This window comes from Oxyura jamaicensis, chromosome 1 (genome assembly GCF_011077185.1).
Source record: "Oxyura jamaicensis isolate SHBP4307 breed ruddy duck chromosome 1, BPBGC_Ojam_1.0, whole genome shotgun sequence".
In the NCBI taxonomy this organism is placed as follows: domain Eukaryota; kingdom Metazoa; phylum Chordata; class Aves; order Anseriformes; family Anatidae; genus Oxyura; species Oxyura jamaicensis.
In genome coordinates, this window is record NC_048893.1 from 181,569,493 (window position 1) to 181,577,352 (window position 7,860).

Here is a 7,860-nt window from a genome sequence, read left to right on the forward strand (position 1 = left end):
TATCCTGAATTAGAAGAGACCCACAAGGATTATACAGTCTGAGTCCATACAGAACCACGTAAAAATCAGGCCATGTGTCCAAGAGCATTGTCCAAACGCTTCCCCAGCTCCAGCAGGCTCAGTGCTGTGACCACTGCCTTGGGGAGCCTGTTCCAGTGCCCGACCACCCTCTGGGTGCAGAACCTTTCCCTAACCCCCAGCCTGACCCTCCCCTGTCCCAGCTCCATGCCGTTCCCTCGGGTCCTGTCGCTGTCCCCAGAGAGCAGAGCTCAGCGCCTGCCCCTCCGCTCCCTTCGTGAGGGAGCTGCAGGCCGCCATGAGGCCTCCCCTCAGCCTGCTCTGCTCTGGGCTGAGCAAACCAAGGGACCTCAAATGCTCCTCATACGTCTTGCTGTCCAGACCCTTCAGCATCTTTGTAGCCCTTCTTTGGACACTCTCTGATAGTTTTATGTCTTTCTTTTACTGTGTCACCCAGAACTGCACACAGTGTTGGAGGTGAGGCTGCACAGCACAGAGCAGAGTGAGACCATCCCTTCCCTCGCCTGGCTGGCAGTGCTGGGCCTGATGCAGCCTGATGCAGCCTGATGCCCTCCTGGCTGCCGGGGCACGCTGCTGGCTCATATGCAACTCCAGCCTCTCCTCCCCCAGCCTGTACATACATACAGCCTTGCCCCATCCCAGGTCACAATGCAAAAGGTTCAGTTGGGCTGAACATCCTTTAAAAGTGTGTTTAAAATAAGTTTTCAAATGTTATTTATTTCAATATGTTATTTTTCTTAAAACAGTTCATAAAATCTTTTCTTTATGCAACTGAAATTTGGTTTAAATTGAAAATCAGCCTTAACAAAATCATTACATACAAGATTTCTGCAATCTATGTGCTTCAGTTGCATATGAGGAACAAAAGTCTCTAAGACCACAAGTTCTTTTGGAGTCTTTTGATCTTGAGATGGTTACTTTTCAAAGTTGAAACATTTCTGTAGGACAAGTCCTGTGACACAGGCTCACACATTCCATTCAGCCTCAACACACCTTATTCCACATGCAAACATCTTTCTGTGACTATTCTGATTTCCCAAGGAATTTACCCCCCCCCTTTTTTTTTTTTTTTTTTGAAACAAAAAGTGACCAAATCATCCTACAAGTCTTTTGCTTCCTATTGTCAGTTCATCACAGTAATTTATTTGTCAACTAACAGAGTAAGTCATAAGGTTTGATCTGTACAGTATCTGTTGTTTCTCATTTTAAGAATGTAAACATTTTGAATACACTGTGAAAGAAACTTAAATTGTACTTGGTTGATTATTTCTCTTCATCATTCTCTCTATTTACATTATTCTTTAAGAACTTTTAAATGTCAGCTAGGAAATCCTCACTTAACATATACTGATTATTTTTCATACTCAAAAGCAATTTCAGATATTTTCAATTACAGGGTATAGAGAGGATACACCTCAGAGTTTCTATGCATTCATGTTAACAAAATAAAACATCTGCTAATTGTAAAATTCCTTTAGTAGATAAGGAAAAGCAACTGAAGAATTTTGATGCAGTGCTTTCAAGGTCAAATGGTGAGTTGCCCACAGGATGTTTTCATGATGGGAGACAAGCAATTGGGCGGAAATAAATACTCATTCTCTTTCTCCAGCTTCATTGTTGTCTTAAAAATAATCATACAATGGATGATTTCCCTTTCAACTATTTAGTAGAAAGCTATGAAAAGTATTTTGACATTTAATGGTTTGAAGAATCATCGACCACAAAAGGAAGTATGTATTTTTTAGTGAAGCCTTTAATTGCTTTCTCAGTTTAAAAAAAAAAAAAAAAAAATCTATTTTGGTAATAACTCCAGTTTCTGTGCTACTTTAAATACAAATGAATCTTAGAAAATAATAGCATTTAATTTCCTGTTATGCTCAAGTGATGGCTATATGAAGATGTACATAAAGTCTAGATATTCTGGTAGTCTACAATCAGCTTCTCTTGTTTCTGCACCAGCCATTATGGTGCTTTCAGCAGTTTAAGATTTTTTAGCAGCAAAATAAAATAATTATTTCAACAGTTTCATTCTTAGAAATAAAATTATTTTTATAATCTGCCCTGTTTACAGGTTACCTTTCACCTGATAGTCTTCCTGACTTTACTGATTAATTCAAAATTTCATTATCCCTTATAACATAAATTGCAAAGCATCTTTTTAGAGGTAAGGGGGTATCTTTTCTTACTGATGGGCTGTAACCATTCCAGTCACTACCACAATCACAATTCATGTAAGAATGTAATTCAAAGTACCAAACATACAGGAACAATATATGGGCACAAAGTTAAAGGGTGATCACCCTGGCAGCTCTGTAGCTCTGCAGCTCTGCATTGCTGAGTGAATAACCCTCAAATGCTTTGTCCCACACAGCTTCTGCGTACTCCCTGATGATGTACATGATGGATCTTCTTTAGACAACAAAAGTTGCAGTTCTCAGATAACACTGGCTGTATTTCTTTTGGGTAGACTTCAGCTCATCTGGCAATTCATCATTTCATGTATCATTTTGTGTTTCACAGGCAGTAGACCAGATATTCATATACAGTCAGAGAAATTTAGGATTCACTCTTTGTGCTTACCCATAAATCAGGATGTTTGAAATCAAGTATGTACAACTTTATTTCAATCAAGATTGCTGGGAAGATGAAACAGCCTTCAGCAAAGGTTACTCAAAACTTCCACCAGAGGAATTACTCAGACTACTTCTCTGTCATTCCCATATCTTTATCTTTTTCTGACCAGGTTATTCAGTCTTCACAGTGCAGACTTCCATCAAACTCTTACTGAGTTGCTCACATTAGGCTTATTTGAAGGGTTTTCCCCTCAGGTCTCCACTGTGATTCAGTCCTAGTCAATACAGTAAGCTCCGAGGGAAAGCTTTTGTCTGCATAGTTCTACCACAGGCCTCAAAAGCTTTCACTTTGCTGTAGCTTTAGTGCTAGAAGTACTCCTTCTGCCAGTACAGGAGAGCTCATCATCCTTTTTCAAAGCTGATCAGTTTGCATGAAAATTTCCACAGAGAAAAAAAAAAAAAAAAACTTTAGCTTTTGTTACAGACCTGGCTTTCATCAAGTTGAATTCTACACTGAAATCAAGGTTTAATCAATGTATTGTTCATTGGGGCTCTTTAAAAGCTGGATTGAGTCAACCCACCTTTTACTCGTGCAACAGTTGAAGTACTGACTCATAGAAAAGGGGGTAAGTAGTAATTACCCTCAGGGACAATTTAAAAACTAAGCAACAGACTTAAACTAGGGGATATTGTCATCTACCAGCTCTGCACATATTCTGTGTAAGCTCTAACTAAAAGTCAGGCAGGATGAAAGCAACAGTCCCAAGAGAGGGATTCATAAAGAGTAGCTCTCCCTTGAGGAGGCTGGTGGCTCAGGACCACAGTCACCTGCCAGGGGAGAGAGATGCTCCATCATGGGAAGTTCACAAAGCCCAGAATTGGCTTCTGTTTCAGGACAGCAGTGTCTCTAAGGTAGATGCTGTCCTTGTCTACTTAGTCCACCTTGTGTGCATGGAGTACCTTCCAGTAACAGAGTGCATGGGGCCTGTCTTTGAAAATGGAGCCATCGTTTTCTGGAGTACCTGGATTTTGAAGACACTGCTTTGCTTTTAAGTTTTAGCGAAGAGCTTAAGAGGCCTAGTCCAGATTTTACTGTACCAGAAACAGTCAAAGTGGTTAGCACACTGAACACAAGATGATCTCACTGTCCTTCCTGGAAAAGGAGAGTCCTCATGATTTTTTCAAGGCTTTTATTACTATTGTCTTTATTCTTGTCATGATTTATCCACTTCCTGAATTTTTCACAGGGCAATACTTGTTGTGTTTTGATCTGCTAAGGTGTGCAGAGGCTCAATGACTCAAGGTGGGACTAGGCACTGATCCTGAAAGCAGTCCTCAGTACCTGCATAGAGGTATCCACACTCCAGCCAAGTGACTTAAAACATAGGCTCAGGGCTTCATTCAGTACAAAAACATTTTATATATATCTTCTATGCTTTTTTTTTCTAAGCTATTGGAAGACTGAACATTGCAATGAGGTCCTACAAGAGTGCAGACATTAAGAAAAGAGCAATAATAATTATCTGGAACTAATGGAACTACAAGTAGTGGTGACCTTTCTGCATTCAGATTGCTGCGTTCACTCTCACATCTAAGAGGATGAATGCAGCAAGTCTGAGTGCCTAAATCTGCACAAAATCCCAGTGGGACCTGGCACAGCCCCCTGCAGCTGGTAGCTGGAGATGTCCCCTCTGCTGGGAGAAGGGAGGCAGATACTGCGGTGGGACCCAGAGAAGGACTGCATGACATGGCACCTGCAGGAAAACGCGGCAGCTTTCAGGAGATCAAAGTGAGCTAAAGTCACCCCAACAGCTGTAAAACCCTTTAACATATCTATAACTCTTGCTGGGAAAGATTCTTCATTCCAGAGAAGGGCAGACATGTTGGCCTGAAACACAGTAAATTGGTATTAATTATCATAATGAGGCTGAGATAGCTGCAAAAAGTACAAAAGCATCCAGATGTTGGGTGAACGCTGTGCTCTGTCACAATTTATTACTCTTGTTTAAAAATTCAAAGCTGAAGTGAAATGACATGAATCAAATAGGAAAAAAAAATCATCTCTTAAGCAGTACGCGTATCATAATAAAAAATGCTGGTTTAACTGGGGGAGACTGGAAATGATTTGAAAAATAAAATCACATAAATTTTGCAGGAAGGTCTACGTATACTACTGCATGGATTTTCTGTCATTAGGATTGCTGAAACACACTCTGAGACATAAATCCACCTACATCACAGAGGCGAGTTAATCTGCTCCCTGCTGTAAAATGGGGCTGGCTTTTTTCATAGGCAGAGATATTGAGGCAGAGATTTCACAATTTATTTTTCAAAGACTGCAAGACTACACAAAGCCTTGTGGTGCACAGGGGCTCTTTTGGGGAAGGTGTGGGGCTGTATCTGCTATGCCAAAGTCCAACTCTGAATGCAAGGATGGGTCTTTCTCAGTGGGGAACAACCCACGCACCAGGATGCTAAGAGGCAAGCCAGACACTCCTAGTACAATTAGGGGAAAATGAGAAAAATAAATGTAAAGGTTTTTTTCTTTTCTTTTCTTTTCTTTTCTTTTCTTTTTTCTTTTCTTTTCTTTTCTTTTCTTTTCTTTTCTTTTCTTTTCTTTCCTTTTCTTTTTCCCTCTATCAAAATCAGCCTGTTGTATTTTTTTTACATATTTAAGTGGTATTTTTTTAAAGTACACACACCCACAAGCCAGCTGCTCAGAGACATGCCCTGTGAAGGAGGATCTTGCCGCATACAGGCACGGAGCAGCTGCTGTTCTGCTGGTTGCAAGGGGTGAAATGCAGAACTGGGTCATTTTTACTGAAGTGCAAGCCTGCAGATTTCCCACTTTGGTTAGGCGGTGATCAAAACGTGGACCTCAAAGTTTCAGACATGCTGAAGCCCATGCAGGACAAAGGGGCAATAATCCTTCCATTTTGATTGCTGTTTTTTTTACACCTCAAAACCAGACTCTAATTAAAGCAACTATCCCTAGGCAATACAGGAAGAGCAATTCTTTTCATGAAACTGTAAAGATCTCAGATAGAGAGTGCCTGGACTGCCACTCACACTCACTGCAAGACACTGATAGCAAGTCCTCCAGAGCCTCCTTTTTCACCCCTTCATTCCCTGCACAATGCCAAGGAGTTTCTGTACTGGGAAGAAGTCACTGCCTCCAGCAGTGGTCCTGCCTTTGGAGCACCGTGCATAGCTTGTCCCAGATATGTTGTTGATCTATGCTGAACTATCAGGGGTATTCAAACACTCCCTAAACAAACAAACAAGTTGAAGAAGGGATGGTGACTGTGAATATAACCAGTAACATGGATATTCATGGCGCTATCACCTCTTCTCTTATCCTGGGGGAGTCTGCCTGAATTTTACCGCCAGTCTGAGGACACCTCTTACAGGACAGCTGCATCTCATAAAGAAGTGTTTAAGAACCGTACAAACACAAGGGCATTGGAGCTTGCTTTTAGGAGCAAATGGCCTTGAATTATGACAGCATGTTTCCTCCTGAACCATCTGCAAACAGACCATGGGGCTGAGAGCTGGCAGGCAGAGGCTCGAAGACTCACAGAGTGCTTTCAACAGCCATTCAGCCCTCCAGTGATAACTACCAGGATCATGTTTATCTACACCTACCTTGAAGAAAGAACCTGAAGGTTTCGAAATGCTGCTTGAGATTGCCTGGCAGGGGGAGCAAGCGGGGATGGGAGGGATGGGAGCCTTGCTGGCTATGCAGTCACAGGAATTTCGTGCTGATCAACCGTGGGGGAAGTCCTGGGGAAACCATGGCACTCCCACCACCTAATTACAGGAATTTCTATTGCTGCTGACTTTCAGTGCAGCTTAGTGAAAGGTCTGCTTGAAAGCTCAAGCCTGCAGGCCGTGGCTGCCTCCTTTCCTATACATGGGTCACATCGTGTATGCTAGAGGTTGCCAGCTGGCAAAACAAAGCTTGCCTATAAATAAGGATCTGACTGCATTATCCTTAAAGCACCATCAAAACAGACAGGACAAAAGTACAAAATACAGTCTGAAACATTTGCAATTGTGCAAACAGAGCAAAGAGCACTCAACAGGAGCTGAAGGCTCTGACTGGACTTGCAGGTGACCTGAGGCCACAGGAGAAATCTTTGATATTTGAGGTGACAGGGATCTGGCGTGTCACAGTCACAGCCCAGTAACTGGGTGCAAGGAAACTGAGTTGGACAGAGACATTTACCCTCTCAGATGGCTCAAATCCTGGTGCTGTCTGTGAAGGGGGGACGCTAGGAGGCCATGAGCAGCTTTGGAACAAGTCACCCAGCAGCCCAGGCTACTTGGTCATTGTACATCCCTGCCCATTCAACATCACCTGCCCTGCAGCAGCCAGATTCATTGTAGTCACCTTGGGGCTGTACACCAGCCTCTCAAGCCTCATCAAAATTGGTGGATAAGAGAGCACAACCCTTAAAGCAATCATGATTCGGTGTGCACCCTACTCAGTCCCGCCCTCCAAACCATTTTCCTTCTCTTATCTCAAGAACTTGCATTTTTTAAGCCATCCTCCCATGCTTCAAGGAGGCCTCCACAACACTGGAAACAGTGAATTCTTCTCCGCCTTTCCTCCCATGCTCTCTGGTATGCAGGGGTGCTCAATTTCCTTGGCAGACAGAATTGTCAGATTCACTGTGTGCTGAGGAGAGTCTGGTGAAGGGTCACAAAACTGGTCACGGGACCGGAGCTCAGGATTTACAAGGAAAGGCTGAAAGAGTCAGGTTTGTTCAGCCTAAAGAGGTTCAGAAGAGAAGACAGAGACAGACGCTTTGAGGAGGTCACAGATGGTGACTGGACAAGAGGCAACAGGCTCACAGGAAATCCCAGTTTTTTATATATATATATAGGTATATAGAATCTTGTTAAGATCTGTTAAATACTGGCCAGCACGGGTTGCCCAGTGAGGTTGTGAAATCTCCTTCCCTGGCGGTATTGAAGACTTGACTGGATAAAGCCCTGAGCAAACTGATCTTGGTGGACCTGCTTTGAGCGGAGACTGAGCTAGAGGATCCCCTTCTGATTTAAACTTCTCGGTGATTCTATGATTTCATTTACCACTTGAAAAACTGTACATTGCCAGACTTCAGTGGGAAAGTCCCTACTTAAGAGCAGGAACAGAACAGCGAATGGGACATGTAGATGAATTGTAATTGCATTTGCACAGCTGTCAGTCATATTCCTTAGTAAATAGGATAAAGCAGCAAGA

At 42.6% G+C, this 7,860-nt stretch overlaps 1 long non-coding RNA gene across 1 annotated transcript; it reads right to left on the reverse strand.

Moving 5' to 3' along the window:
* Positions 1–3,661: 3,661 nt before the first annotated feature.
* Positions 3,662–5,098, reverse strand: LOC118166060. Its single transcript, XR_004750331.1, has 2 exons — positions 4,367–5,098; positions 3,662–3,765 (listed from the first exon to the last, which is right to left on the reverse strand). It is a non-coding gene; the product is annotated as an uncharacterized LOC118166060 (long non-coding RNA).
* Between the last annotated feature and the right edge of the window lie 2,762 nt (positions 5,099–7,860).